Source organism: Ambystoma mexicanum, chromosome 10, assembly GCF_040938575.1.
Source record: "Ambystoma mexicanum isolate Mex_15411 chromosome 10, UKY_AmexF1_1, whole genome shotgun sequence".
Lineage (NCBI taxonomy): Eukaryota > Metazoa > Chordata > Amphibia > Caudata > Ambystomatidae > Ambystoma > Ambystoma mexicanum.
Window position 1 is genome coordinate 1074585422 of NC_090932.1, and position 25978 is coordinate 1074611399.

Consider the following 25978-nt stretch of genomic DNA (forward strand, 5'->3'; position numbering starts at 1 on the left):
CTGCGTCCTGTGAGAACTCATTTTTCTTCAGGTCCCGTGAAGTCACAGCCTTTCGGCACTCAATGCTTCATGATCACAAAGAAAATCTGACCATATTAGTACACAAGAAAGAACGGAAAATCCTTGCATGGATGACTTTGTAAGGAAGTTTTCAAAGATAAAGAGAAAATTACCCCTTTAAATCAGTTGCCAATGGACTGTTCTCATTTGTCAAGAATACAGCTTTTTAGAGAAAAGATTCACATCTTGCTCATTTTTCCTTCTATTGTTTTTTTCCAAAGTATTTTTGTTTTTGGGGAGTACACCTTAAATCTAACCTAATTAATCAAATATTTATGCAGTTTGAATTCTACAAATTAAAGAAAATTAAAAACACAGATGGGCTGCTTGGTTAAAAAGGCAAGGACAAAACCAACGGTTTGAGCTTTTTGCTAGGTATGGGGCAGGCATTTGCTAGGCACTGATGCTATGGTGGTACTACCTGGCTGGTCATAGGTTTGCAACAGTGCCGGGAAAATGATGCGATTACCTAGACATTTGATAGCAGTGCTTGGCAAATTCCTATGTAATACCTATACATAAGCCACCTGGGTTTGTCAATGCTTGTTTTTAACAGGACTTCAGTGCAAGGTATTTGTATTTATTGATTTATAAAGCGCTTTACACCAAAGCGCTGTACAAGTGAACAACTTAATACATAAAACATAAACGTAACCAATATAACGGTAGAAGCAAAGTTTCAATATGAATCAGTCAATAAAACAGCAAGAAGAGCAATTAACTGAAGAGAGATAGGGAGAACAGTGGAGTAGGACTAGGTGGGGGAGGGAAGGGAAATGGTAAAGGGGAAAGAGAGGGAGGGGAGGCAGGAAGGCGAAGGAGTTTCAAGGAGGGGAGTGGAGAAGGAGAGATTTAAGGGAGGTGCGGAATGAGGAGAAGGTGGGGGAAGAGCGGATTGCAAGAGGTAGGGAGTTCCAGTGCAGGGGGGCTAGGAGTTGGAAGGAGCGGAAACAGGAGGGGGCACAAGGGGACGGAGGTACAGTGAGAAGGAAATGGTCAGCAGACCGAAGGGAACGGGAGGGGGAGTAGAGAGAGATGAGGGAGTAGAGGTAAGGGGGAGCAAGACCATGGAGTGATTTGAAGACAAGGCAAAGGAAGTGAAATTTGAGTTGAGAGTGAAATGGAAGCCAGCCAAGAGAGGAGAGGGAAGTAGTGATGGAGTCTCAGGTGGTAAGGAGACAGAGAGTACGAACAACAGAGTGGTAGATGGATTTGAGGGGGGCGAGATGAGAAGTAGGTAGTCCGAAGAATAAGGAAGAGCAGTAGAAGAGGCGGGAGAAGATAAGGGAGGAGATTAAAAGTTTGGTAGCATGGAAGGTGAGAGAGGGACGGACTTTGCGAATGTTGAATAGGTGGTAGCGACAGGTGCGAGAAGTGAGCGAGATATGGTGGGAGAAAGAGAGAGAGGAGTCAAAGTGAATGCCTAAGTTACGAGCATGGAGAGAGATAGGGAGATTGGAGGGAGGAAAGTGAATGAAAGGCAGAGGAGAGGGAGAGGGTAGAGAGTTTGAGGGAAAGAATAAGACTTCAGTCTTATCAGTGTTAAGGGAGAGAAAGCGGGAAGACATCCAGTTCTTTATGGCAGGAAGAAAGTTTTAGGTGGAGGTCAGTTGAGAAAGAGGAGAAAGAGGAAAAGTTGAGTGTCGTCAGCATAGAAGTGGTGGGAAATGCCAAATGAGGAGATAACAGGGGCTAGGAGGGAGGTGTAAAGGGAAAAGAGTAAAGGTCCAAGCACCAAAACTTGAGGTACGCCGTATTCAAGAGGTTGGGATGGGGAGGATCGGCCACCCCAAGAAACAGTAAAAGAGCGGGAAGAGAGGTAAGAAGATGGCCAGTTGAGAACAGAGCCTTTGAACCCAAAGGAGGAAAGAGTGTGGAGAAGAAGGGGATGATCGACCGTGTCGAAGGCAGCTGAGAGGTCGAGGAGAATAAGAATAGAGGATTGCTTAGAGTGCCTAGCAGAGAGGAGGGAGTTAAGGATATAGGTGAGCAGTTTCAGGAGTGTGTTTAGGGCGGAATCCAGATTGGGACGGGGGTAGGAGAGAGAGATTAGTGATAAAGGATGAGAGCTGGGAGTAGGCGAGGCGCTCAAGAAGCTTGGAGAGGAATGGGAGAAGAGAGATAGGTTGGTAGTTAGAGGTGAGGAGGGGATCGGCAATTGTTTTTTTCAGAATATGGATGATCGTGGCATGTTTGAAAGCAGAGGGAAAGGTAGCTGGGGAAAGACAGATGTTGAAGGAAGTAAGGTAGGGGAAAAGAAGAGGATAGATCTTAGAGATGAGAAGGGATGGGAGAGGGTCAGTTGGGGCGGACGTGAGGTGGGCTTTGGAGAGGAGGGTGGAGACTTCAGAAGGGGAGCTAGGTGAGAAGCAGGACATGAAGGATGAGGGGGGCTCAGAGGGAGGAGAAGAGGGGAAGTCCGAGGAGCAGTTGATTTTTTGCAGAAGGGTAAGAATCTTGGAGGAAAAGAAGTTAGCAAAGTCAGAGGGAGAAAGTGTGGAAGAGGAGGAGGGATCAGGAGTGGGAGGGGAGAGGAGTCGAGAGAGAGTTTGGAAGATACGGCGAGGGTGGGAGGCTTGGGAGTGGAGAAGGTTAGAGTAGTAGGAGCGTTTAGCCGAGGCAAGACAAGAGTCGAAGACAGCGTGGTAAGAGAAATAGGAGGTTTGGTTGGAAAGAGAGGGGTTTTTGAGCCAGAGTCTCTCTAGACGTCGGAGAAGGCGCCGCATTGAGAGGAGTTGAGGAGTGAGCCAAGGTTGAGATGGTTTCCGGGTTGGGCGGAAGAGAGAAAGGGGGTAAAGTTGATCAAGGGAAGTGGAGATGGAAGAGGAAAGAGGATAGAGCATCATTCGCTGACAATAAAGAGAAGTCATGCAGAGAGGGGAGAGAATAAGAGCAAGTGTCAATAAAGAGGGAAGGATCAAAGTTGCGAAGGTCACGCCGTGAGAAGAAGGCCTAGTAGAGGAGTGTGGGATGGGAGAAAGAGAGAAGGAGAGAGTAAGGCATGGTCGGAGAGATAGACAGGAAGAGTAGAGACTGGGGAAGAGGGGTAGGAAGAGTTGAAGATGAGGTCAAGAGTGGAACCAGAGGAATGAGTGGGGGAAGAAGGAAGGGGGAAAAGGAGGTAGGAGTCGAGGATGGAGAAGCAGGGAGAGGTATGAGGGGGAGAGGGGAGGTGAAGATTAAAGTCACCAAGTACAGTTAGAGGAGAGGGGGAGGGAGAGATAAACGAGAGGAGGTGATCAAGATCTTCATAGAAGGAAGAAAGAGGACCAGGGGGACGATGGATGATTAGAAAGGAAATGGGGTGAGGAGAAGAGAAGGATTTGTAGAGAAATTCAAAGGAAGTGGGGGGCGTGGCTTGGACGGCCATGTAAGAGGTCGCACTCTGGAGGAGCTCCGCTGATCCTGTTTTGATCCTGATGGAGGGGTACGTCCACGGGGGCCGGCCGACGTTGGAAATCGATGTCCAGGTGTGTGAATGCCACCACCACATCCTGTGAAAGTTTGGGACGTTCAGAAGGCTTAGAAACCGAAATAATTGTGATTGACTGGGACGAGCCCTGAGCAGGCGGACAAGACAAAATGGCGGCGACACGTTGCGAACACCGAGGATCATGAAGTCAGTGTCGCGATCACGAGTGCTGGACCTTTGCGTCCCTTTGCTCGGAGACTAAAACACATGAGCGCCTCCTAGGACGCACGGTGGCCCAACGAGCGGGAGTGCCGAACGGATGTGGCTGAAACGATAGGACCGTGGGCCTGGTGGTCGGAGTGCCCCATGGTGTGGTGGGTCAGGCTTTGGACGTCGGGTGGCGTGACTCTCCCTCTGTGACTGGCGGGACGGGCCCCCGCCCGACTCATACAACATTATGACCACGAGAGGTGTGAAACCCACGGCCAAACAGCCCACGATGGAGGCTTACGCCAAGTCCCCCCCAGGGGCGGAAGGAGGCAAGATCAAAGAGACCCCCGTGACGACCGCGGAGTCACCTGGCACGATACAGGAGGTGCTGGCGGCGATTGCGGACTTAAAAGTGTCATGGGAGACCAAGCTGGGCCTCGCCATGAAAGAGCTACAGGAAGGCTTAAATCTCAAGATCGGTGCCGTCCAGGAGGAGGTGAATCTGCTTAGGCTGGATGTGAGGGCGGTCTCGGAACGCGCGGGGGCCATCGAGAAGGAGACGGCCACGAACACAGCAGATTGCGCTGCTCATAAAAAGGAGCTACACGCCCTTGTGCAACGGGTGGGCAACCTGGAGGACAGAGCGGAGCAGGCGGAGGGACGTGCCAGACGCAACAATATCCGTATTGTGGGCCTACCTGAAGGAACTGAAGGGCCAGACCCTACGGAATTTGTGGAATCCATGCTTTTGCAGGAGATTACCGGCGGGGTACTGACCCAGGGGTTTGCAGTTGAGAGAGCTCATAGGGCCCTAACCAGGAGGCCGCCTCCCGGGGCCCCCCCGCGGCCGGTGATCGCAAAAATTCTGAACTACCGTGATCGCGAAAAGATTCTTGAATTCTTTCGAAAAGGGGGAACGATTGACAGAGGATCGGCCAAGATTACGGCCTACCCTGACTATACGCTACAAGTACAGCGGAGTCGGATGCACTTCGGAGCGGTGAAAAGGAGACTTCGTGAAGCTGGCCATCGCTATATGCTACTCTACCCGGCCAAATTGAAAGTCTTCTACAGAAGCAGATCCCTGTTTTTCGAAACACCAACTGAGGCGATGGACTGGCTAGACGCGTTGGGCAGTCCTCAAGAATCAGGCATCCAGGCAGAGACTACAGAAGATAAGTAGCTTATGGCTGGGCCGCCTGGGGCAACGGGGCCGAGACATTGGGACTTGAATATAGTCATTTGTACGATATGTGATGCGTATGATGTGGTACAGACTGGCTGGCCCGTGGGGCGTGCCCACCCGTGGTCACTTGATTGGGAGCTCCAAGAGGCTTCCTTTGTCCCCAATAGTAACATATCTAGTTAGTTAGGTCGCTGTTAGATCGGCGACGCCCCGCGGGTTCCTATTCCTTGTAAACGGGATAAGATGAGACGCGGGTGGGCCTGAGATCCAGGGATGGAGCTGGGCTATTGTTGGGATGGGAGGGGTTGTTTGCTGTGGTGTGTAGTTGGGAAACAGGGGGGGGGGGGATGGGGATGAGGGGCGGAAGAGCCGGCGGAGTGTTAGACAAGGGGGTATTGTGGGGAGGGCGGGGCTGAATACAGACCAAACCGATGGCATCGGATAGTCTTCGCATAGTTACCTGGAATGTCCGAGGCCTCAATAGTTACCTCAAGCGAAACAAAGTCATGCTATACCTGAAGAGGATGCGGATAGACATAGCCCTGCTACAAGAGACCCACCTCACCAGGGAGAAATTGGAGGTGGTTACGAGGAAGTGGAAGGGCAAGGTGGTGGGTGCCACATACTCGGCGTATGCTAGAGGGGTCATCACCTGGGTGGCGCCGCATGTACCGTTCCGGGTGCTCGACTCGATAGTGGACCCGCAGGGTAGAATGGTGGCGATAACAGGACTCCTGGAGAACAGGGAAGTACACATCCTCAACCTGTATGCCCCCAATCATGATACTGCAGCCTACTTTAGATCCCTCTATGGCAAACTCGGCCCCTTGGTAGGGGGCGCGATGGTGTGGGGAGGGGACTTCAATTGTGTCTTAGATCCCAAAATGGACCGGTCCGCAGACACCAAAGGGAAAATGTCGCTGGCGGCCAAGGCGCTCGGGACATTGCTAAGAGACTTGAGACTGGTGGATGCGTGGAGGAGACTCCACCCCACGGAGAGGCAGTATTCGCATTATGCGGCGCCATACGACTCATATACGAGATTGGATTATGTGTTTGGAACTGCCGAGATAGCGGGCGAAATAGTGGAGGCGGAATACAAAGCTCGAGTATTGTCGGACCATTCGCCCCTGGTGGTAGAGTGGCGACACCAACCCCCTAGGCCTCGGGTCCCCACATGGAGACTCCGGGCGGAAGCACTGCAGGACGAGGGTTTCCGGGAGGACCTGAGGGTTGCCATCGGGGAATACTTCGAGATAAACACGGGTAGTGTGCGTTCTGCGGGAACTCTGTGGGAGGCCTTTAAGGTAGTGGTGCGCGGAGTGGCGATCTCCAAATCCAAGGGACTTCAAGGGGGTATCGAGAGGGAGCTTCAGGACACCGAAAGGGAACTGGAGAGCCTGGCTCGTCTTGAGAATGCCACTCAGGTAGACAAGACTAGGATGAGAGACCTTCAGGTGGCGTGCAGCGCTCTATGGGACCGACTATGTAGACTGAACCATAGGAAATACACAGAGAGGCTGCACGCGGGGGGCGACAAGCCAGGCAGACTATTGGCCTGGCTGTACAAGAGTGAGTCCCCCCGAGTGGTTATCCATGAGATCCGTGGTGAGGACGGTGGTCTTCGCAACACTCAGGATGGGGTGAACGAGGAATTCCTCAGGTTCTACAAACGTTTGTATGAGGACACTGGGGAGGACAGGAGCCAGGACATCCTGAACACACTGGAAGACATTGGTCTGCCCACCCTAGACGACCTGGAGCGGGAGGAACTGGACGCCCCTATCACTTCTGATGAGCTGGAGGTGGTGATCCGGGGCCTCCCCACGTGCAAGGCACCTGGGGCGGATGGCCTGCCCGGTGAGTTTTACAAGGTGTACGTGCGGGAGCTGCTGCAGCCTCTGCTGGCCTTGTTTAACGAGGCATACGAACAGGGAGAACTCCCGTTGTCCCTCAGTGAGGCCATGATTGTTCCATTACTGAAACCAGGCAAGCCGGCTGTTGAGTGTGGATCTTATTGACCTCTGTCCTTGCTAAACCAGGACAGCAAAATACTCACGGCAGTGCTGGCCAACAGGTTGAAGAAAGTGATTGGCAAGCTGATCCACCCGGATCAAACGGGATATGTCCCAGGCAGGAATATCAGTGATAACCATAGGAGGCTGCACCATGTTATCGACCATACTAAGAATGACACGGGCGAGATGGCGGTAGTGTCGCTGGATGCGGTCAAGGCCTTCGATTCAGTGAGATGGCCTTGGCTGAAAGCGGCCCTGCAGGGATACGGCGTGGGCGCTGGTTATATCAGATGGGTCCAGTTGTTATATAGCAGCCCGGTGGCTAGGGTCAAGACTGGGGCCACAGTCTCGGATGCCTGGCAGCTTAGCAGGGGGACCAGGCAGGGATGCCCTTGGTCACCCATGCTATATATACTTGCGCTGGAACCGCTGGCGATATGCCTGCGGCAACAATACGGTGAGGTGGGCATTAACACTGCCAGCGGCAGCCACTTAACATCTCTCTATGCGGACGATATGCTGTTGTACCTCCGCTACCCGGAGGAGAACCTGCAGTACGTACTGGAAGTACTGGATCATTACGCTGTCCTCTCGGGCATATCAGTGAACCCCAGGAAGTCTAGCCTGTTCCCTTTGGGCGGGTACAAGGACGTCCCGTTGGAGAGGTTGCCTGTGTTGCCAATACCATGGCGGACCGACACGTTTAGGTACCTGGGGGTAAATATTTACCACCGGACTGAGGCGGTGCACAAGCATAACACAGAGAAAGCCATAGAGGGGGTCAAGAACAGCATGACATTCTGGTCCAGATTGCCCCTGTCCATGATGGGGAGGGCGGCTTTGCTGAAAATGGTGGTCCTTCCCAGACTCCTGCACTTCTTCGTGAACGTCCCGTATTTGATCCCTAAAAGCCTATTTGTACGACTTCATAGTATGTGTAGGGGCTTCGTGTGGGGTAACTCCAGGAAAAGGGTGGCCCTGTGGAAGCTTCAGAACCCGTGCGAGAAGGGGGGTATAGGCTTGCCCAACTTCAAACTATATTATCTGGCGGGACAACTGTTGTATGTGGCCAGGTGGTTGTCTGATGAAGATTCGGCGGAATCTAGGTTGCTGCGTGATGATGCGGCCCCATATTTCCTGAGAGAGGTGGTGTGGCTACAAAGGAATAAACTGACGGGAAGAGGGTGGCTATTGAGGTTGGGATGGGAGGTCTGGCACAGAACATGGAAATTGATGGGGGAGTCAGAACCACTATCTTGGCAGGTCCCGCTGGTGGCCCTGTGTGAAAACGACACCCAACTGTTTCACTCTGTCCGCAGGCATTGGGAGCCGGTGGGCCTGGCCACGCTTGGGGACATATGGAGAGAGGGGGAGGCGCTGGACTTTCAAAAGTTGCAGGATGAGACGGGGGTGCACAGAGGCCAGTACATCACCCATGCTAGGCTAGTAAAACGTGTAAGAAAGAGATGGCCGGAGTCGGCACTGGCAGATGATCCTGAGGCCACCCTTGAAACTATGTATGATGTCTCAGAGGGTGGGCATGAAATATCACAAATATACGAACTCCTCAGTACGAAGGCTGGGAAAGAGTTGCCCCAACTGAGGCATGACTGGGAAGAGGAGATGGGTGAACTCATGACGGAGGGTCAGTGGAAGAGGGTCCTGGGATATCATAAAAAGGTGTCCAGAAATGCACGGCTCCAACAACTCCAGTTTTACATTACTCACAGGGCCTACCTGACTCCCCAGAGGATCGCACGGTTCGGAGGCTCGATTACTCAAAAATGCCCCAGGTGTGGGGAGGTGGAAGCTGGGTTGCTGCATATGTTTTGGGCCTGCCCGGAAGTGTATAGATTTTGGGAGGAGGTCAAGATGAAGCTCGCAAGTGGGGGAGTGGTGTTGGACGTGGGATCTGCCTGGTCATGTATGCTTGGGATCTTCCCCAGGCCCAGACACTTTAGGCATTTGAGCAAGCTGAGGGACCTGGCATATGTTCTGGCCAAACGCAGGATTGCCATGAACTGGAAATCGGCTAGCAGGCCGAGAGTGGAACTATGGTGGGCGGACATTATGAGGTGGGCGGAGGCTGAATCCGTGGTCTGGTTTGAAGCGGTCACTAGAGGGGGCGAGGAGGAGATAGGGCCCTTGCTGGCCTGGCGACAATTGGTGGCCTCTATGACCAACCCACAACAGGGCTTGGACGACTCTGAGAATTCTGAAGATGTGCCTACGGACAATGTTTCTCCTGACGGTGCCCCGACTGAGGATGCAAGGGAGCCGGCTCTGGCTTGATGGTGGGTGGGGGGAGTTTTCCCTTTTTTTTTTTTTTTTTTCTCCTCTTTTTCCTTTCTCGTATTTTCTTTTGTGGTTTCTGTAAATAATTAACAGTTGTATTGTGGTGTGTGTTGTTTGTTTTTCTAAAATATAAAATCAATAAAATATTTAAAAAAAAAAAAAAAAATTCAAAGGAAGTGTAACGCTCACCTGATTCCCACAGAGACGCTGACCCGAACTGGACTGCTACTGTTTCTTCTATCGTGAGGCGCAGGGCCCGGAAGATGCTCTGGACGGGGCCTCCGAATTTGGATTGCCTGGCTTGTAGAGTAAGTTTTCAGCAGGTGGAAGAAAAGGGATTGATCACCAGCTGGGGTGGATATGTGTTCCCACCAATCTCCCGTTTCTCACTCTTCTTGACCCCCAACTTGGTTTCTGCGAGCTGTCACCTTAGGTATTGTAAAGATGAGCTCTCCATCCTGCTTCAGGTGCAGGGGTGCGTAGAATCCAGTTACGTCACTGGATGGGAAATCGTTGCGGACACTGTGTCCTTTCGTCTCTCCTGCGGTAGCCGTAAGTATGAGTGTCTTTTCTCCACAGGAGCTGGGGCCCAGAAACCTAAAGCAGGTAAGTCTCTTGGTGAGTATTTGTTCTCCGTGCTTAGTTAGTGCTCACCATGTATTCCTCTTATGCAGGTGCTGGGATGTAGCTGGCGTCCTGGCCGCGGTGGAGGAAGGTAAGTGAAAGAAAAGCGACTGCTTACTTCTAACGATTGTCTTTTTCTGCTTACAGGTGCCGAGAAGCTGCCGGCGACAAAGCCGCTGTCGCGCGTGATGAGGCACGTAAGTAAGTGGAAGAAATGTGGCAGCTTTAGAGCGGGCACCTCTAATGACTGTCTTTTTCTGTTTTTCAGGTGCCGAGATGCTGCCGGCGTCGTGGCCGCTGTGGAGTTCGGCAAGGTCACGGATGGGTAAGGCAAGGCGGCGCGGCTGCAAGCGTTTGAGAGCGCTGCTAATCTTGTACCTTTCCTTTGCAGGATCGTCGGAGGTAGGATTGCTGAGGCTGGATTCCGTTAAGTATAATTTCTAATGCTCGCCTTCTCTTTTCTTGTCTGTTTGCAGGTGTTCCGGATGCTGGCGGGCGTGTCAGGAGCCAGGATGCAGGAGCCGACTCGGTGAGCGTCCTGCTGCTGATGCAGAATAACGCGAAGCACGTTTTCCATTGGGCGTGGTTTAAATAGCAGAGAAGTGCTTCAGGTGTGTGTTCTTCCACCAGCCCCACCTAGGTAAGAAAAGAGTTCCTGAATAGAGGAAATAGTTCCTCCCAGCCCTAATGGCTGGGGACTTCAGCCAGACTGGATTGTTCTGGGTAAGTATGCAGCATGGTCTGCCTCAGGTAAGTCCACCCAAGCATTATTACACAGTTTATCAATATGAGCCCGGCGCCTATGGCGCCGGGACTGAATTCCTTTATGAGCCTGGCGCCAAAGGTGCCAGGACATGGTCCAAAGGGCCCCTATAGGGGTCTGCTGGGTCCGGAGATGTGGAAGAAGGGTCTGCTTCCGGGGGGCGCTGGGCCAGTCCTGGCTCCTCGGAAGTAGTGCTCAGGACAGGAAGGGAAAGAAGGAAGAGATGGTGAGGAGGAGGAGGAAAGGTATTTGGGGTGGAAGAGGAGGCCAATGCCTCCACCATGGCCAGAAGCACAAGAGATATGAGAGAAGGAGGACGAGGAGGTAGTTAGGGAAGCAGGGACAGAAGTATTATGGGGGGGGAATCCAAGTTTCAGTCAGACATAGGAAGTGGAGGTTGAGGCGAAAGAATATGTCGAGAACTGCTGCAGTCTTGTTACAGATGGATCTGGCGTTCCATAGCGCCACGTTCATGAGGTTGGGATGATGAGCGGTGGGGGGGTAAAGAAGATTAGGACGATGAGAGTGGGTGGGTGTGTGAGAGGAGGAGAGTGGGCGGGGATAGAAGAGAGGACTGGGCATAAGGAGGGGAAAAGGAGAATAGGAGGGAGAAAAGATGGTGGGGAAGAGTAAGAGATGGGAGGGGAAGGGAAGAGAGGGCGGTGAAAAGGTGAATTAGCGGAACACATAACCGAGAAATTAGAGATGCGTGGAGCTACGATGGTCCGTTGTTGTTGAGAGATAGCGAGAGCAGGGACCAGTGTGGTAGCTTCTAGAAGAGTCAGCACTCTACGGACACACTTGGGTGGGGAAGGGGAAGAGGATTAGCAACAGGGGTTGGGCAGTGGGAGGTAGGTAAGTGCAGAACTTGCTGGTCAGATAATAATCAAGTGGCTAATAGCACACTTGGTCAAGACATGTTTATTACACCCTTAGCCATTTACTTTTGCAATAAACTCTCAGCAGACTGTGCTTAGAAATAACTCTTACCGACAAAAGTGTGAAATTTTCGATTGATAGAGTGAGCTCAAAGAGATCTCAGGGGGGATGTGTTTTGGGTGGCTAGGAGCAGGTAGTGGGTGTGGTCCTGGGCAGTGCATGGGTGGGTAAGTAACCAAACAGCTACAAGCTATGTGTCCTTTCTCACTTGCCAACTCCCACTTTGCTGTACTCAAACACAATAGTTTTGGATTAAAGGTGTCACTGAAGTGCCACCTAATAGCCCAAACTAAAAAATAAAATGGGTAAGATGTGCAGGTATGGACTTTGTAGAGCTCTTAATTTTTTACACAAACTGCATGCAGAGTGCCAACCTAATAACAATGCTTGATGCCTGACCTAAATGAAGATGCTAAGAATGGGACTTTCAGAATGTCTCTTCTATACTTGGGGGTCAGGCAGCCTGCCCTGCCTGAAAAGGTGTCCCGGCAAGAATGATGACTATGTGTCTCTTCGTTCTAAGGGTACCTCTCATAATGATTCCTACCTAATCAGAATGTATCCTTTGTACTTGGGCGGGTATAGCAGTTTGCCCTGCCTGCCAGAGACTAGGTAAAAGACAATGTTATTTCCGGGCATTATCCGGATTGAGATCCTTACGTGCACTCCTTGATTACCTCGCGGCCGGAGGAAAGTTTAGGCATTTCAACAGACTATACTCAGGGGCTTGCTTCATATCGCACCAGCGGCCTTTCCAGTATACCGACTATACCGCAAACGGAAAACACCACCACAGGCTGGTCACGCAACCTTTGAAACTGCATAATACAGTACACACCGCCCTCTTAAGGATCCCGTGTCACTACTAGACACAGCACAACAGCATTGCTCCGCTCAGACTCACCTAGGAGTATTGGTGCAAAAAGAACTCAAACAGATTTACCCCACAAGAAGCATCACGCTGTTCTGCTGGAATAACGGAATTTAGTGCTAAACAAATGTGAAAAACTTCTCTCTTACAGCGTGCATCAATAGTGGGTTTCACTTACAATAAGTACGGTTAATTGAGAAGTACTCAACACAACAAAATACTTGCTTAAACAAACTATCTTCTCTCTGTCCTGAAGACAGCTAAACTTGCGACAAGAAACATTGTGGAATTGTCTGATTTTTCCTGTTGCCATTAGACGAAACATATGTCAACCATCACAAAAAGCCTAAGGGTTCTAATAGGCTTCTTCTATGATAGCATACATGCCAACATTCAGACGCACCTAAGAGGGAGTTTTGAGAGAGAAAATCAGGAGACGTTTTTCCCATAGAAATGTATTGGCGCTGGAATTATCTTCGGTGGGAGAACGTGAGAAAAAGCAATATTTCTCACTGAAAAGTCGGGAGTCTCCCACCTAAATCGGGAGGGTTGGCATGTATGTGATAGAGCTGTTTACTATCAACAAGAGTGCTCTACCCTTGTGCCCGTTTTTGAATATTAATTAAAAACAAGACAAAAAACTCAGGTACTAACCCCACCACAATTTTTATTTGTGTTGTACCAGACTTTAGGTCTGTTTCATATGTTTGAGTGTAATGTTTTCAGTCAAAGATGTACATTCACCGCTAGTTTGTAGTTGCAAGAGACAGTTCCTCTTTGTCATTTACCTCTAATCCCCGAAGGTGTTGCTCCCCGAAACAGGATCCCCTCCCCATCTCTTTTCTGCCAGGGACTAGGGCAATATGGTGAGTATGGGCCGTGTTTCAGTGCTTTCTGTCGCACGTATTTACTGGAGGGTTTCTGACCAAACATGTGTGGAAGACTGCCCGGCCAGAGGATGTCATGACTGCGGCTGTTTATGAAGTACTGATCCTCATTAGTTCAAGCAGTTTGGATAACTGTCCATAGTGCCTGCATGGAAACAATCTAACACGTGTATTGTTTGTGCCAGAGGATTGGGAGGCTATATAATATAGCTCTGGGGTAGGTTAGGCTACTCACACCAACTGGAAATTGCCCCCCCCCCACCCATATCACCTCTGGCCCACCTAGATGATACATTCTGGAGCTGGGCCTGGGATGCACAGAACCCAGAACCAACCGCCCTGCGAGGGGAGTATCCCTGATCTTCCTGGATTGGATCCCTGCTTTTGTCATACCTATGCAGGCTTACTCCTCCTTTGAATGCCTGGTCTGAAGGCTCTCTATCTCTCCTGGCCTCTCTCTCACTGTGGCTACCATCTACAGGTTGCTGCCTTCCTCTCCGAGTGGGCTGACCTCACCACTACCTCTCAAGTTCTCCTCCTGGAAGACCATAACATCCCCTTTCGTGACCTTTGCGTCCCTTTCGCTCACCTGTCGCTCACTGCCGCTCAGGCTAAGCTGACCCCAGCACTGCCACCCACCTTCTCGGTCATCCGGCCCATGAAGCGTATTTTCAGTGGAGGCTTTTGCTGCTACTTTCTCCCCTCCTCCTACACCTTTGGCTAACTTACACTCAGAAACTGCCCTTTCCAACCTTCATCTCTCTATCTCTAACATTCCTGATGTCCTTACCCCGGTCCTGAGGATGCTTGTGAAGCCCACATACAAGTGCAATTCTTGGTACGATTCTGACCACGCCACCCTTAAGCGCATGTGTAGGGTGGTAGAGAGGAAATGGAGGGCATCAAGCACATCCTCTGACAAACTGGCCTGCCGCCTGCTCCAAAGGCAATACAGACTCTCTGTACTCTCTAAGAAGAGAGACTACATCCAACCCCGTATCTCGGCAGCCTCTAACAACTCGGCCAAACTTTTCAAAATCTGCAAGTAGCCGGCCAACCCCTCTGCAGTCTCTACCTCTCCTGTTCCCTCGGTAGCCCTGTGCACGGCCTTGGCATCTCATTTCACTACTATAACTCAGGACATCCTGTCCACGCCCTCTTCCTCTACCTCCTTTTTCTCTCCCTTCATCACTCCAGGCCCCCCTCTGGCTGTTTCTCATGTTCCCTTCTACTCCTCCGCCCCCCTGTTCACTCCCCACGATGTTGCAAGACCAGTCTGAACTATGAAAGTCATGTCAAAGCAGGTGCTCCCCTGATCCTCCAGAACCACCAAGGACCTCATCGCCACCCTTGGCCAATTTCTGAAATCACTCCTTTGCCACTGGAACCTTCCCCTCCCCCTTAAGCACTCCCTTGTTTCTTAAGAAGCCTTCTGCCGATCTCTCCACACTCTGGCCCACCGCATCTCTACCGTCTGATCCAACTTTCAGTGTTATGCGAATGACACCCAGCGTTCCTTAAGGCTCCCCTCAGCCTCTACTGCTACTCGCATACCAGACGGTCTGTCCGCAATGTGGTGCTTCCAATGATCTCTGCCTTGATGCCAGTAAGACTGAGATCCTCCTTACTGGGACACCTGCTCAAGCCTTCCCTCACTCTCTGGCCGCCCACCCTGGGCCCTCTACCTGCTCCTTCCTGTGAGACTAAGAACCATGGGGTCATCTTTAATTCCACCCTCTCCTTACATCTCCGATCCCTCTAAGAAGTCACACTATCCGCTGCACCTCCTCAGAGGTATTCTTCCTTTTCTCAATTTCCCCCAGAAGCTCACCGTCTCCAGGGCTCTGGTCCTCCCTAGTCAACAGCCTTTTTCTAAATCTGCCTGCCTCTACTCTTCGCCCTTTACAAATCATCCAGGACAGGACTACGAGACTGGTCCTTGGCCCAGGGAACGTATCTCTCCTGCCCTGAAATCTGTCCACTGGCTCCCTGTGGCTGCGAGGATCAAGTTCAAGACCCTCTGCATCGTCCACATAGCTTTCGGTGACCAGGGACCACACTACATCCACCTCCATCTTCCTAAGCATCTTCCTTCTCGAGCCCTCTGCTCATCTACCTCCAACTCTCTAAGGGTCAGGCGCATCTCCAAGCAGAGTGTAAGGGGTTAGGGGGTAGATCTCTGTCCTTGGCTGGTGCCTCCCTCTGGAACAACCTCCCTTCCTCTCTCAAACTTGAGCAGGACCACCTAAGGTTCCGGAAGCAACTGAAGACCTTCCTTTTCGCTTCTGCTTTCTCGCTCCCTCTCCCTTGCGGACGTCCCGGTCTGCTGCGCATACTGGTTACCTGGCCACCGACTGAATTTACGGGACCAGGCTCATGCACGACTGGTTGCCCTTGCACTGCCTCCGGGCCTCCCAACCACTTAAGGGACTGCATCTGCAACCCTACAGTCCCCCTGATTGGCTGCACTTATGAGCCACCTCCAGGCTGCACTTACTAGTTACTTTGTACTCTTCCCTCCCCCCTTGCACTTTTGCCCCTCCCTCCCCACCGCAACGATTGACACAAGGCCTAGTAAAGATGGTTGTTTTGTCCTCCCTCGGTCATCCCTCCATTGTCTTGTGCCTAGAAACAGTTGTGTACATGCGCGTTATAAATGACTTATATTATGTATCATCTTCATCCCCAATGGCTTTCTTGGCTGTCTTCTGGCACTGTCACAAGATGATCCTTATGAGACAAAATCCTAGCAATACCAGCGCTAGCATTACTCCAAGTATTTTGAAAGCATTTGCCAGACAAGTTGAAATCCACGATAATAGAAATGAATACCAGTCATCTCCTTCTGTCTCATCAACTTCATCTTCCATTTTCACATGCAGGGTCATCAGCATAGTTATGGCTTCCCTCAGGGTTCCCCTTTCTCCATCATGAGATGGTGTGACTGTAGAGCAAGAAGGCCCAACCTTAGTGCACACTCTTTCCATGGTTGTAATTAAGTCCAGGACATTTCTGTTCTGGAGAGTCAGACTGATGGCTCTCAATTCTTTGCAGGATTGCATTAAATATTATTATTATTGCATTGACCGTCTGTAACAGCTCCCATCTAGTAATCTGCAGCCACTTGGCATTCAGTGTAGTCTGCAGTCCTGGCATAAATATAGATGTCATTATCATTGCTGTCTTGCTGAACAGTTTATGCTCATCTGGGATCTCTTCATATCCATTTATTGATGTTGATGAGAAATAGTTCCCCCTTTTCAGCTGGCGAAGAATGAGCAACCTCTTACTTATCTCGTGTTCATTCATTAAATCCAGAAATGTTGAGTTCACTTTGAGGAATCAATAATGCTAGAACATGTATTACTACAATGGAACATACCCCCCAATTTTTAGGCAACTGCAAGCAAGCTCTGGATCCACAGGCCTAATATCGGTGCATCAGTAGTGCAGTTCCTCCATTCATTGCTAGGAACTGGATAATCTGTCCACATACTCGTTTTTTTTCTTGAAGCATGTTGTCGCATTCTTTAGTGATACTGGTCCTGCTTTGTTGTGGACCCATGTTAGTAACAAAGTATTTGGCCCATGACTCTAGGCATCTGTCATTCAATATTTGATATGATATATGGCATTTATAACGTGTCTGTACACAAGTGTTTCTAGGTGCCACAAGACAAAGGAGTGAAGACGAGACAAACTATCTTACTAGGCATTGTGGCAAGTGCGACACGAGAATTCCCGGGGGAAGGGAGAGGAGGAAGTACAAGAGAGAGGGTAGGGGGAAAAGTATGATTGTGGCAGTAGGCTAAGAGTAAGTGCAGTGCGGCTCAGGGTAAGGGCAAGGCGGCAGGGGGGCTACAGGGGTTACAGTTACAGCCCCTAAGTGCACGGTAGGCCAGGAGGCAGTGCAAGGAGGACTGGTCATGGAGGAGCCTGGTACCCAGAGAGACTCAGAGGGTACCAAGCAACCAATCGGTGCAGCAGATTGGTAAGTTAGCAAGGAAGCGAGAGAGAAGGCAGAGGAGGAAAGGATGGTTGTGATCAGGTTCCAGAAATTCTGGTGGTCCGGCTCAAGTCAGAGATGCAGGGAGGCTGTTCGAGAGGGAGGCGCCTGCAGAGGAGAGAGGTCTACCTGCCACTCTCTGCTTGGAGAAGTGTCTGACCCTCAGAGAGTTGGAGGTAGCTGAGCGAAGGGCCCTAGAAGGAAGGTATTTTGGCAGAGAAAGTTGGATGTAGTGCAGGCCACGTCCACAGAAAGCCTTGTGGATGATGCAGGGGGTCTTGATCTCGATCTTTGCAGCCAACGGGAGGCTGTGGAGAGATTCCAGGGCCGAGGAGATATGGTCCCTGAGCTTGATGCAAAGGATAAGTCTTGCAGTCCTGTTCTGGATTAGTTGCAGGGAGCAAAGAGTAGTTAGGCAGATTGAGAAGGACTGTTGCAGTAGTCCAGTCTGGAAAGAACCAGGGCTCTGGAGAAAGTGAGCTTCTGGGGGAAAAAAAGAAAGAAGGTAGAATACTTCTGAGGAGGTGAAGTTGGAAGTGGGCCTTCTTGGCATGGTCATTGATGGGAGAGGAGAAGGAGACCGTGGGGTCAAAGATGACACCAAGGTTTTTTGCCTCACAGGAATGAAAGGTAAGGCGAGGGTACAGAGCCCAAGGAGGGCAGCCAGAGAGAGAGGGAAAGCGGGAGCAGGGCTCCCAATGAGAAGGATCTCTGTTTTACTGGCATTAAGGCAGAGATCATTAGAGGCGCACCAATCCTGAATCACGGATAGACAGTCAGGGAGGAGAGGAGGCTGAGGGAAGCCTGAAAGAGAGCAGAGTGTCATCTGCATAACAATGAAAGTTATACGAGAAGGTGGAAATCAGGTGGGCCAAAGGGGCCAGGTAGACATTGAAAAGCCAGGGTGAGAGGATAGAGCCCTGGGGGACACCACATGTGGAGAGGTGGTGGAGAGAAAGGACCCAAGTTGGACCTGGGAGGGTCGGTCCAGGAGAAAAGAGGTCAGCCAGGCCAGAGCCTGATCCGTGATGCCCAGGTCCTTGCAGAGACGATTGATCAGGGTGGCATGATTGACCATAAAAAGCATAGGAAAGGTCGAGGAGGCGGAGGACAGAGGGAGAGCTGGAGTCAAGATTAGAGAGCAGATCTTCATGGGTGTTCAGGAGAGCAGTTTCTGTGCCTCTGGCTGCTATTAAGCCAGACTGCCGATTATGGAGACAACCAACAGATTCAGTGTGGAGAGTAAACTGGGAGATGTGCAGTTTTTCCAGGAGTTTGCCCATGAAAGGAGTGAGCATAATCGGACGATAGTTAGCCGGACAGGTAGGATGAGGTGGCAGAGGAGGAAGGAGATGGCAGAGCAGCCAGAGAGGTGGTAGTAGGAGTATCAGGAGAAGGGAGGAAGTTGATAAGATGCAGGAGATGCCTATCAAGAAGGGTTTACAAGTCTCCCCCCCCTTCTCACCCGTTTCTCCTTGCTTGCGACTTTCTTGGATGTTTTCTTTCGCACAGTCCAGGATTTGTACAGGCTTGTGTGCAGGTCTTCGGATTCCAGCGTGAGGATAGCAGTCTTACGCCAAGTAGCGTTCAGGTTTCCAGGACCGGGAACCAGGAAGGAAACAATGTCCGAACTCGGGGGCACGGAACACCGTGACCCGAGCACAGGAAAAGATCCAGGAGGAATGCCTGAGAGGGTAAGTACGAGGAAAGGAATAGAAGAGGAGGTGGATTCAAGGAATCGGAAAACAGGACTCAGAAGGAAGCCCTGAGCGAACTCCGGCGACACACGTCTGACTACACAGAGCGGTAGCGTTGAGACGCGCAGAGCCGCGGGGGCATGACTGTTTTGTAGGAAGTTGAACGTAGCGCATAAATGCTGGCAAGCTGCGTTCCGCACCAAGCGGCCATGTTGGAAGGATCATAGAATTCAGTCCTCTATGGATCAGGGACCACGATGTCCAGAATGGACGTAATCGGTGGTTCATGACAGTATGACTCCTCTGAAGCCCGGCACCTCCGGGTTTGCCTGGGTGGATGAGGTGATATCTTTGTATCAGCCGGGGCATTCATGTTTGAGACGGGTTCCCAAGTGCGCTCACTGGGAGGATACCCTTTCCACTCGACCAAATACTGCAGTTGACCACGTCGGTACCTAGAGTCCCAAATTCTAGAGACATCATATTCTCTATTCCCAATATCCGACATAGCTGTTTCCAAAACTGGGATATGTACTGGGGCCCTCTGTCGGAAATGATTTTGGAAGGCAGTTCATGAAGCCGGAATATGTGTTCTAGGAAGATTCCAGCAAGTTCAGATGAGGATGGTAGTTTGTTTAGAGGTGTAAAATGAGCCATGTGTGTGAATATATCAATGGTAACCATTATAGTCGTGTAGCCTCTGGAAGAAGGAAGTTCCACAATAAAATCTGTGGCAATGATTTCCCAGGGTCTTGTTGGTAGTGCTGGTTGGTGGAGGAGACCTGCTGGTCTTTTATTATCATGTTTATTCTGTTTACAGATTGCACAAGTCTGGACATAGGTCTTTAGGTCATCCTTCATTCTTGGCCACCAAAATTGTATTTGTATCAGACGGAGGGTGTTGGTGATGCCACTGTGTCCTGAATGGAGAGTATCATGGCATAAGCTTGTGATCTTTTGTCTCAACCCAGGAGTGGGAATGACCAGCCAAATATCCTTGAATAGGTATCCGTCTTATTTTAAGATTCCACCGATTGTTTCTCTTAAAATCCTTCCAGGGTTCGGAGGACTGAGTTTGCACTCGAATATCCTCCAGGAGAATAACTGCATGAGCTACAAATATTGTGTTGGGAAACATCTTGGGAAAGGTCCGGTCCTCAAGGGGTTCATAATCAGAACGCCTGGACAGGGCATTGGCTATGATGTTATGAGATCCAAGGAAATGATGGATTTGAAATTGGTATTGAGCAAAAAAAGAAGGCCCAACGAGTTTAGCTCTTTCTGCACTCCAGGGATTGTAGGACTTGAATATTCCGATGGTCCATACGGACTTGTACCGGGTGTTTGGCTCCCAGAAGGAGATGACGCCAATCAGTGAAGGCTTGACGAATGGCTAACAATTCCTTCTCCAGGACGGAATAATGAGTTTCACTGGGAGTCAAGGAGCGGGAGAGATAGGCGATGGGGTGTTCCAACTTGACGCCAAGTTCCAGTTTCAGGACTGCCCCGATGGCGTAGTTGGAAGCATCAGTCGCAACAAGGAAGGGACGGTCGGTGTCAGGTTGAGCTAGGATGGGAGCTTGCGAGAACTCAGACTTCAACCGTTGGAACGCTGAGTCTTCAGCTAAGGTCCACTGAAAGGGGGTATCTTTCTTTAATAGTGTGACAAAGGGATGCACAATCTCAGAGAATGTGGGTATGAATTTCCTGTAGAAGTTAGCAAGCCCCAGGAAGGATTGAATTTGTTTTACAATTGTTCGAACAGGCCAGGATAGAATGGAGTCGACCTTGGAAGAATCCATTCCGATCCCCTTTGGGCTAAGAACAAATCCGAGGTAGTGGACAGTTGATACATGGAAAAGACATTTCTCAGGTTTGGCCAGGAGCTTATGTTCTTGTAAACTGACCTTACGTGTTCTTCGTGTTTCCGATGGTACTTGGAGTAAATCAGTATGTCTTCTAGGTATACAATGACGAAGAGGAACAACATGTCAGAAAAAAAACGATCCATGAAACGTTGGAAAATTGCAGGGCATTAGCAAGTCCAAAGGGCATGACCGTATTCAAAATGGCCAAAGGGTGTTCTAAAGGCGGTTTTCCATTCATCACCTTCTTTTACCCGAATAAGATGGTAAGCACCCCTGACCTCTAGTTTTGTGAAGATGACTGCACCTCTCACTGCTTCCAGGATGTCCGAGATGAGAGGCAATGGGTAACGGTCCTTGAGAGTGCATTGGTTAAGGCCACGGTAATCCAAACATGGCCTAAGCTCCTTGGAATCCTTCTTAGGAACCAAGAAGAGGGAAGCTCCTGCTGGGGATTAGGATGGTCGAATAGTTCCATTTTTCAAGTTGGTGTCCAGGTATTGCCGGAGGGCCCTTTTTTCAGGTTCGGATAAAATAAACATTCTTCCGAAGGGAATCACTGCTGAAGGCTCAGTGTCAATGGCACAATCCTCAGGTCTGTGGGGTGGTAGAGCTTGAACAATTGCAGTTGAGAATACATCCGAGTATGCCTGGTAGGCCTGGGGAATCCGGAGAACGTTAAGAGACCGTGACCGGAAATTGCTGGGTTTCTTGGGAGTCTTCGAAGGAACTAGGTAAGGTGGTAGGGGACATACAATGTTTTGTATCAAGAAACAAGGAGCCTGCTGCCCAGTTGATGTAGGGGTTGTGCTTCTGTAGCCAGGGCATGCCTAGAACCATTGGATAGTAGGCAGATCTTAGGATATCAAATTAAATCCTCTTGGTGGTGGTTTATTGAAAGAAGAATCTCTTTGGTTTGAAGTGTTATGGGTCCTGAAGATGAGGGTCTCCCATCAATGGCTTCAACAGGTTGCATAAGTCGCTCGTGTTTCATGAGGAATATTATGACTAGTGACCCAATCATGATCTATGAATATGCCCATGGCTCCGCAGTCCACTAATGCCTGGATGGGGTAGGATTCTTTCTTAAGAGGGCAATAGGAATGCCTGTAGAATCACAAGATTGTTTTGTCCAGGAGAATTCAAGGAAGGAATTGATGAGGTGCAGACACCTTTCTCCCGAATTATGCCCCACTTAGGATCGGGAGCTGGCGTTTCCCGAACGCCGTGGTGGAGCGATAGGGCACTCTCTGAGAAGGTGTTCAGAGGCGCAGTACATGCATAGTCCAGTGTGAATTCGACGCATCCTTTCTTGTGGGGTAATGGGTCCACAGAAGGCCCCTAGTTGCCTGGGTTCTGGGTCAGAGGTTGGAGATGCAGCGGGCTCTGGTTTATATGGGTGGTCTGTGGCAGCCTTTTGGGATGTTGACTTAGACTTTCTTTTCACCACCTTTCTTTCCTGGATCCGAAAGTCGATTTGTAGGGAAAGGTCCATGAGGGCTTGGAAGGAGCTTGGGCGAGCTACCCTTGCTAACTCATCCTTTATTTCTTCATTTAGGCCTCTTCAGAAGAGGGTGAAGCTGGCTTCTTGGGACCAATCAGCCTCTTTTACTAGTTGTTTAAAGCGGGTCACATAAGTAAGCATACCCTGGGAACCTTGTTGAAATTCAAGAAGTCTTCTTGGGCGCTGTAAACAAGCTCTGGCCGATCAAACATGGCTTTTAGGGCTTCCACGAACCCATCATAATCATCCAGGAGTGCGTCGCCCGAATTGACTAGGGGGGTTGCCCAAGTCAGGGCGTTACCAGTAGGGTGAGAGATCATGAATCCCACTTTTGCTCTTGGGGTGGAAATGTAGTAGGGCTTGAAGGTAAAATGCACCAAACACGAATCAAGGAAGGCACGGAGGGTCTTTGAAGAGCCATCATGTTTTTCCACTACGCCTCCCAACAGAACACTTTCTTTGGCTGCAGAGTCACAAGACAAGACTAGCTGCTTTAAAGCAGCGTTCTCTGCCTTAAGGTTCTGAACTTCTGTGGTTAATTCCTGCATACCTCGCATGAGGTCTTGAACCGCGGCTTCCATCTCTGAATTTGTATCGGTTTTAAGGCGTCTCAATCTGTCACAAGTCTCCCCCCTTCTCACCTGTTTCTCCTTGCTTGCGACTTTCTTGGATGTTTTCTTTCGCACAGTCCAGGATTTGTACAGGCCTGTGTGCAGGTCTTCGGATTCCAGCGTGAGGATAGCAGTCCTATGCCAAGTAGCGTTCAGGTTTCCAGGACCGGGAACCAGGAAGGAAACAATGTCCGAACTCGGGGGCACGGAACACCGTGACCCGAGCACAGGAAAAGATCCAGGAGGAATGCCCGAGAGGGTAAATTCAAGGAAGGGAATAGAAGAGGACATGGATTCAAGGAATCGGAAAACAGGACTCAAAGGAAGCCCCGAACGAACTCCGGTGACACACGTATGACTACAGAGCGGTAGCGTTGAGACGCGTAGAGCCGCAGGGACGTGACTGTTTTGTAGGAAGTTGAACATAGCACGTAAATGCTGGCAAGCTGCATTCCGCACCAAGCGGCCATGTTGGAAGGATCACGGAATTCAGTCCTCTTTGGGTCAGGGACCACAATGACCAGAATGGACATAATCGGCGGTTCATGACAGAAGGAGATTGGGCTAAGAGCCCTTAACCATGACGGTCCCATTTAGATAGACATTGATGAAGGCTTTGGAGGAATGGAAGGAGGCCAAGATGACCTCCGACCGGGTGCCACCATTAATGGGAGAGGAGAAAGGAGAGAGAACCAAGACCATATGAGGGGTCTGTAGGTCTGGCCAGGGAGCAGCAAAGAGGATGTTGGTGAGCGTCTGTCTGGAGGAAGCACTGACGTAATTATCAGTGATAGGAAGGCCTGGGTTGGAGACCAGGATATCCCTCTTGAACTTTTCCATGCAGACTTAGTGAAAGCGATAGAGTAGCAGTTAGAGAGAGGAAATCGAGAGTACCATAGAGGATGCAAGGAGGAAGAGAGAGATAGAGAGCTCAGCGCAACGCAAGATGCGCAGAAAAAGGAGGGGAAAACAAAAAAAAAAAAAAACACAATAGGTAACACAAGAAGAAGCAAGGCAGGTGAACAACAGTACCGACTGAAACCACAGTGGAGTGGGAACCTATAGAGTGGGAGAGAGCCTAGTGGACACAGAAGAACACAGTTATCAATGTATACCAACAGTGGAATAGGAACCTAGAAGGGGAAAACAGACCTCGAGAGCACAACAGTTAACCAACAGTGACCAGTTCGGTGGTAACCTAGAGGGTGAAAACAGACCTAGAACATAGCAGTTGCCGAGAGGAGGCACAGCAGCCTCTGGCCACAGCAGGGACTCACAAAGTGCGGCTAACCGCAAGAGGGGAAAGCCTAAGGTTACGAAGAAACAGAGCACGCTGAGACTGAGCACATTAAGCCAGGCGGTTGATAGAAGTATGCGCAAGGCCGGGCAGTTTAGTAGAGAGCAGTAGTGGGTATTGCCACTGACCGCACCTTACTTACCTTTCGGTCGCTGCTGGTCGACGGCTGTGCTTGTAACAAGGGGGTATCCTAACAGATAGTTTTCGGGGATTATTTTTTATTCTTTCATTATCCTTTAGTGGTATGTCAATTCTATGTCAAGACCGGAGGCTCCCATTATGCTTCAATTTGAAATTAACCATAGAAGCTCAGCAGCAAGCATGTGAAGTTTCATAACAAATAACTTGCAGAGGTGCTGAAATCCCGAAATCAACAGTCCAAATTAAAACTCGGTTTCCCATAGGTCCTTGAGACAGTGAACAACTCATCACGAAACATGTGACCCTTAACAGCCAATGTAGTGCAGTTAGCCCTTCCAAATAGCAGTAATCCTTGAACCACTTTCTCTTTCTTTGCGGCTCACAGCAAGAGATAAGTGGATGTTCTATCTCATTCTATCAAACTAACATTACGTCGTTATAAATTTATATTGCTAGCCAGGAGCATTAACACTGCTCTATCGGCTTTTTTTTTTTTCTTACTGCGAGGTATGTTTTCGCATCCGACGGTCTCTCAGCAGAGTTCCATTATCATTCTTATTGTTATTACGCCCCGTACTCGTAGCATTTCACTGTGCCGGTTACCCGGCAGCAGTGACGGTTGTCGAGACTGCCTCACAGCCGCGGTCTTTCCCCACCCCTCTGGCACCCTCGTACGCCATCGGGGTGCCGGAATCAGCAGGATTCACAAACGTTGTGCAGCGCTGGTCACACGCTCAAAGCGCAACTTGGCCTCACAGCCCTGCGGGCTTCCCACCCCCTCTGGCACCCACTTACTCCATTGGGAGCCGGGGTCAGTGGGAAGCAACGCGCAGCAAATTTTTTTACTCACTTACCTTTGCAACTGCGCCGCAACACCAGCAGGGGCAGCCCCTCCTTCCATGCAGTCCTTTCCTCTGTTCCTTCTTGCCTCCGGCGCTCGCTACTATTCAAAGGGAACTAACGTTTGCCGAGCACTGGAGGCACAGCAGAGAAGGAGATGTCATCTTGATCCGAATAATATATATAAAAAAAGTTTTTTTAAAAAATATTAATAAAAACAGAAGGCTTGCTGGCAACACACATATTGCCCCTACGGGTAGGCAGGAATACTGCTCCGTACATCATTGCCCATAGAAATAATTTCATCCAAATACTGAAGGGCAATTAGGCTATAAATGGTGGAGGACTGCACCCCTCAAACTGGCCAGGAATGGTCAGAATATGAGGAGGACTCTCTGGAGCAGGATATGGCTGGCTCTAGCAGCTAGTTTCAACAGAGTACTGGGCTCATCAGTTGAAACTGTAAAGAAAGCTGTAGCAGATATGCTAGTCCCCGTCCAACTACATCTTAATGACATGGAGGTGCACCTCAAGGAAGCCCCCGCTAATGTGAAGGAGAGAGTTCCTAAAAGGAAGAGCGCTCTTGAAGGGGGGGGGGGGGGGGAGTACACCAGCTTGAAAGAGGACTCTTTGACCCCTCCTCCCCCCGAGCCTGGCAGAGCCAGCCACAACTGCCATTATAGATGCCTTCTCAAGGCTCAGGAAAGCCTTTCTGGATAGGAAGGAGACCCCTTCCATCTCAAGACCCTCTG

The 25978-nt window shown here is 50.2% G+C and overlaps 1 protein-coding gene across 4 annotated transcripts in view; it reads right to left on the reverse strand.

Moving 5' to 3' along the window:
* The window catches only part of TMEM230 (transmembrane protein 230), a 304580-nt gene that overhangs the window by 234589 nt on the left and 44013 nt on the right, over nt 1-25978 (reverse strand). The window lies entirely within an intron of this gene.